General features: G+C 42.5%; 1 non-coding gene across 1 annotated transcript; it reads right to left on the reverse strand.

Annotated features, from left to right (window-relative positions):
- Positions 1–3,561: 3,561 nt before the first annotated feature.
- Positions 3,562–3,687, reverse strand: LOC128059723 (U6atac minor spliceosomal RNA). Its single transcript, XR_008200645.1, has one exon. It is a non-coding gene; the product is annotated as a U6atac minor spliceosomal RNA (small nuclear RNA).
- Positions 3,688–6,055: the final 2,368 nt, after the last annotated feature.

The raw sequence follows: 6,055 nt of genomic DNA on the forward strand, positions 1-6,055 counted from the left end.
TGGTTAGGTGGATGGGTGGATGAATGGGTTGATGTATGGAGTGATGCACATATGACTGCATCTTCGATGTACATCCTCAGTGTATCTAAGAATACTTCTTTCTTTGTCAAACTTGTTCTAAACAAATTCTCTAGTTTCTAGATAAATGAAAGCAACAGCATGAGTTTCTGAAGTGTCCTGACAAAGATGAATTGATTTGTTTGACTTTAACAAAGACTATGGAGAAGGCACTGGTAACTCACTCCAGTACTCTTGCCTGGTAACTCACTCCAGTACTCTTGCCTGGTAACTCCCATGGACGGAGGTGCCTGGTGGGCTGCAGTCCGTGGGGTCGCTAAGAGTCAGACACGACTGAGCAACTTCACTTTGACTTTTCACTTTCATGCATTGGAGAAGGAAATGGCAACCACTCCAGTGTTCTTGCCTGGAGAATCCCAGGGACAGCGGAGCCTGCTGGGCTGCCGTCTATGGGGTCGCACAGAGTCGGACACGACTGAAGCGACTTAGCAGCCGCAGCAGCAGCAACGAAGACTATAATGTTGGATGGGGCCAATAAATACAAGTCCTCACATTTGCTTTTATTTAATAAAAACATGAAACAAAGTTAACAATTTTAAGCACCACATTCTGTTTTTTAATTTATTTATTTTAATTGGAGACTCATTACTTTATAATATTGTGTTGATTTGTGCTAAATATTGACATGGATTCCGAGTACACATGTGTCCCCCCATCCTGAACCCCCTCCCACCTCCTTCCCCACCCCATCCCTCTGGGTTGTCCCAGAGCACCAGCTTTGAGTGCCCTGCTTCATTCATTGAGCTTGCACTGGTCATCTATTTTGCATATGGTAATATACATGTTATATGTATATTATATATAATATAATGTATCATGTCACTGCTATTGTATCATCATACATATCAATGCTATTCTCTCAAATCATCCCACGCTCACCTTCTCCCAGAGTCCAAAAGTCTGTTCTTTACATCTGTGTCTCATTAAAGCACCACATTCTTGGCTTTTATTCCCTGATTACCCACAACCTTTAAATCAAATGAAGGCTTAAAGGGCTTGTCCCTCAAAAGAGTTTACAATTTGCCTTAGCCTGGTAGTACTGTGCATTGTCAAAGTGGATTCTCAAACGTGTAAATATGATCATGTCACTCTTCTCTTTAAGGAGGAAGCACACACACATGTTTAAGAGGCTTCCTTTTGCCTTCAAGATACTGGCAAAGAGCTTGACAAGAAATCAAAGACTCTCTGATCTTCCCACTTCTCAAGCTTTGCCATTTAGCATGGCACATACCCAAACCTAAGCTTCAACAATGTCAAAATGATTGGCGTTTCCTAAGCAAGTCCAGGGGCCCAGGCTTTTGCATACTCTGCTTCTGTCTGGAACATCTTTATGTGTGCCACTTCCTGGCCACTATTTAGTCATCTTTCAAGATTTATTTCAAATTTCACATTTCACAGAAAGCTTTCCCTGAATACTTCTCATGGAAAATTCACCAGGCTCATTCTTACATCTCCATTGAAGTTAATCATTCTCTGTTTGAGCACCCATAATATTTTGTTGCAATTACTAATTTGCAAACCTGTGCATTCCTACTATGTCCAATCTATTATCTGGCTCTGGAGTCTAGTTCAAGACCTGGCACATGGTAGGTATGTTTAACTGTTTCTCCCCTGCCCCATCCTTCTCTTTATGGCCAATATATTATTACTGGTGAGAGTATTCATGAGCAGTCAACTCAGAGACCTAACTCCTGTGAAAATACGTGAAGAATTGGCATTGTAAAGTAGCTTAATGTGTTCTGTTAATGCTCTTCAGCAACCACAAAGTCAAAAGAAAAGGCATGATACGTTACATGTGGCAACACAGGTCCTAGGAGTATGGCGGAGGGGGGAACATATGCCCACATATATCACAGGACATAGAGTTGGTGATGGCACAAAAGCAGAGTCTGTCTTGGGTGTGCCTCTAGATACCTCCTGGAGTATGAGGGGTTGATAGCTCGACTGAGTTCCTCTCTGGAATTTGTCATCATTCTGACAGGTCATCCCAGTTCCCGAGCTCTCGGTGGGACTGGCTGAGGATTTCCTTATTGCCCTCAAAGAACTGCCTTCAATAGATTTCTGGCTTAAAAATCTCCATCTCAGAATCTACTTCCTATAGAGCCCCACAATAAAACAGAGGACTTACTATGTGGCAGAACTTTCTTTTGTGAGCTCATGGAAAGTGCCCTATTTAAAATATTTCTCAGGACTTCTTTGGTGGTCTAGCGGTTAAGAATCTGCCTTGCAATCAGGGTGCGATCCTTGGTCAGGAAACTAAGATCCCACATGTCCCAGAGCAACTAAGCCTGTAGCTCACACAGTAAAGCGTCTCCTGCAATGCAAGAGACCTGGGTTCGATCCCTGGGTCAGGAAGATCCCCTGGAGAAGGGAAAGGCTACCCACTCCAGTACTCTTGCCTGGAAAATTCCATGGATGGAGGAGCCTGGTAGGCTACAGTCTATGGGGTTGCCAAGAGTGGGACATAACTGGGCGGCTTCACTAAGCCTGTAAGCCACATCTACTGAGCCTGCGCACCACGACTACAGAGTCAGTGCACCACAAGGAGATCCCGCCGCAAAGAGATCGCACATGATGATGCAATGAAAATCCAATGTGCCTCAGCTAAGACCGAACACAGCCAAACAATAAACAATTTTTTTAAACAAAGTAAAATAAAAAATAAAGGAGAAAATAAAATATTTCTCTGGGCTCTTTGTGTTACTGAAGGCTTTGGGGTATTTTTTATTCTATCTAAATGCTTCCGGGAGTGATATTGAACTCCCTATGACATAAAACAACCAAATGAATGAACAATGGACCTTGTGTTTTCATTTTGTTTCTTTTCTATTTATCTATTTATCAACAGTATAAATCCAAATGATAATTTCAATTCAACATGAGTAACCAGTGCTAAAAAAGAGTGAGCTCAAATACTTATCACCAAAAAAATAAAGAAACACGATTTTTTTGTTAGCTCGCGAACTTTTATTACAAAGTAAATATACAGTGTTTAATCCTGATTTTGTATTCAATTATTAAAAATAGAATGCAGAATCCCATTATTACCTTCATGTGTCCCAAGAATAGACTCTAAACTCTTCCGTTTTATTTCAAGAAATAAGGACGGAAGAAACAGAAGCCAAATGATGATGCTTCATCACCAGGACCTCCATCTGTGATCATCACATCTACAGGTAAACTGAAATAACCTGCCAATATAGATGAATGTGCATGCATTCTTTTTTTAATTAATTAGCCTATTTTAATTCAATTTAAAAGCATTACAATATTGTGATGGTTTTTGCCATACATCAGTATGAATTGGCCATAGGCATACTTGTGTTCCCCTCCATCCTGAAACCCCCTCTCACGTCTCTCCCCACCCCATCCCTCCAGGTTGTCACAGAGCACCGCCTTTGGATGTCCTGCGTTATACATCAAACTCCCACTGACTGTTTTACATATGGTAATGTATATGTTTCAATGCTAGTCTCTCAAATCAAAAAACAGTGGTTAGCTACCACGAAGTAGGTGACAATGCCTTAACCATATGCGTGTTGTCAAGCCCGAGGGCCTCTTCCAACTTTGTCAAAGGAAGTTCTCACCTTTTCTCCTTTCATACAACATGCACGTGTTCTTTTTAATTGATTAATTAAGCTCTCTTTTTCTTGACATGGAAAGTGAAAGTGAAGTCGCTCAGTCGTGTCTGACTCTTTGCGACCCCGTGGACTGTAGCCCACCAGGCTCCTCCGTCCATGGGATTCTCTGGGCAAGAATACTGGAGTGGGTTGCCATTTCCTTCTCCAGGGGATCTTCCCGACCCAGGGATCAAACCTAGGTCTCCCGCATTGCAGGCAGACGCTTTAACCTCTGAGCCACCAGGGAAGCCCTTGACATGGACTGGTTCTGTATTTAAACCAGTAAAATATCAAGGCCAGAAGATCAGTATCAACTTGTTGACTGGCTTCAATATTTGAAGTGCCAGAAGGAAAACAAAGCTTTCTGCAATGGTTTTATGAAACTGTATTGATAAAGATGACTTTGGATGAAGGTACATTTCCACTGGCACAGCCAATTTAGAGCAAAAGTGTTGAGTAGCAAGTCTCCACTGTCTTTAAAATAGTTACCTTCTTTACCCTCTTTCTAGGTTTCCTTGGTAGTTCAGATGGTAAAGAATCCACCTGCAATGCAGGAGACCTGAGTTCAGTCCCTGGGTTGGGAAGATCCCCTGGAAAAGGGAATGGCAACCCACTCCAATATTCTTGCCTGGAGAATTCCATGGACAGAGGGGCATGGCAGGCTACAGTCCATGAGGTCGCAAAGAGTCAGACACGACTGAGAAACTAACACTTGAGAACTTGAACCCTCTTTCTAGAATCTTCATTCTAGAAGGACCCAGTACAGTTCTACGATTGTGCCCTTCCTTTCTTTCTAGGATGACAAATTAGACGTGGAGGCATGTCTGGGAATCTGTAAGAAATTCCCAAATCATTGAAACACCTAAAAAGTTTTGTTTTGTCTTTTATAAATACAGATGCAGATTCATGTCATTAGACCTTCTGACTCCTCCACAAGGTCTGGGGTAAGGCCCTGAAATCTGTATGCTTAACAAGTACCCTAGGGGCTTGGGATGATCAGCTGGGTTTGGGAACCACTAATCTGTGAATTTCATTCTTGTCAAGAGTTTAAAACTTCATGATTAGCCTTCTCAGAGGATTTGCCTTTTAAGGAGCATCTTAGAGAAAGGCAGTGCTTAACTGAAAGGAATAAATCGGAGCAAAACGTGGAGAGAATGTGGGGAAATCGGACAACCCATGTCCAACTTGTCAAATCAAACACCACATAAATCATCTTACTCCATCTGCCCTTTGAGGTCCACTGAGGTCATTTGTGTCTGTCTCAGTGTCCAAGATAAAGGAGAAACGGAAGAGAATAGCTGCCTTTCTTCCCTCCCTGGCAGCTCCCTCTTCCTCTTTATCCTCATCCTTTATTCTCCCTTCCTCTCTTTCATTTCAGAGATGTGTGTACTAGTCCTTTCCTTTCCAAAAAGGAAAAACAATCATCACAAGATGCTGTAATTTATAAAGGCATTCGAAGGACAACATTAAACTAAAGCCCTCAAAATTAAACTGTATACATAAGGACAGAGAACCTGAAACAGCTCAGTTATAAAAGACTGCCAGAGGAGGCGGCAGCCACTTCCTCATGACTAACCCCAGACAAGTGGCCCCCATGCTCTGAAACTGTATGCGTGTGTCCTCTCTGCCCACACTCTGATACAGGCAGACAATGCTAGGTCTTGGCACCAGTTGTTAAAAATAAACTGGGAGCTCTCAGAGGAAAGACAGTCTTTGCAGGGAGACACACCGTGAGGGCTTGAGCAAAGAAACTCTCCATCCCCAGCACTAGGAAATATCTCAGTGGGCACAACTGGCCCACCAGCCCCCCAGGAGAAACCCAGCCTGAGATCGCTGCTTCAGAGCCTTCAAAGGAGCAACAAAGAAGCAATATTGTCAAGTTCGCTCTGTGATCCCTGTTTTTCATCTTGGGATTTTAAGGAGAGACCACACCAGCCCTGATGGGGGTTAGGAGTCAAGCACCTGTAATTTTCTTGCATTTGACACATGGGTTCAATAAAAGTCCCGGCAATTTTCTGAGGATATTTTTCTCTGCATCGAGCTCATGGGTAGTTTAAGGGAAGATTAATCCAAGGGTTTACTGTATTATACTTAACCTCATTACAATATTGCTTTGGAAGATGTGTTTAATACCCAGGGATCTTGCTGATCCTCTTTATTAAGCCCTTTAAAGGAACTCCTTAAACAGTGAGCAGAGCTGACTATTACAGTTTTCATTTAAGTTCAAGCTTCACTTTACAACCAGGGTGCTTACCATCAAGGTTTGGTGACCCCTGAGGACACTGACACACAGACTCTGTAATCTACATGTTATCCAGGACTTTTACAAGGATAGAGAGATGGGAAGGGTCTGTAGG

The sequence above is a fragment of the Budorcas taxicolor genome, chromosome 14 (genome assembly GCF_023091745.1).
Source record: "Budorcas taxicolor isolate Tak-1 chromosome 14, Takin1.1, whole genome shotgun sequence".
Taxonomy (NCBI): Eukaryota; Metazoa; Chordata; class Mammalia; order Artiodactyla; family Bovidae; genus Budorcas; species Budorcas taxicolor.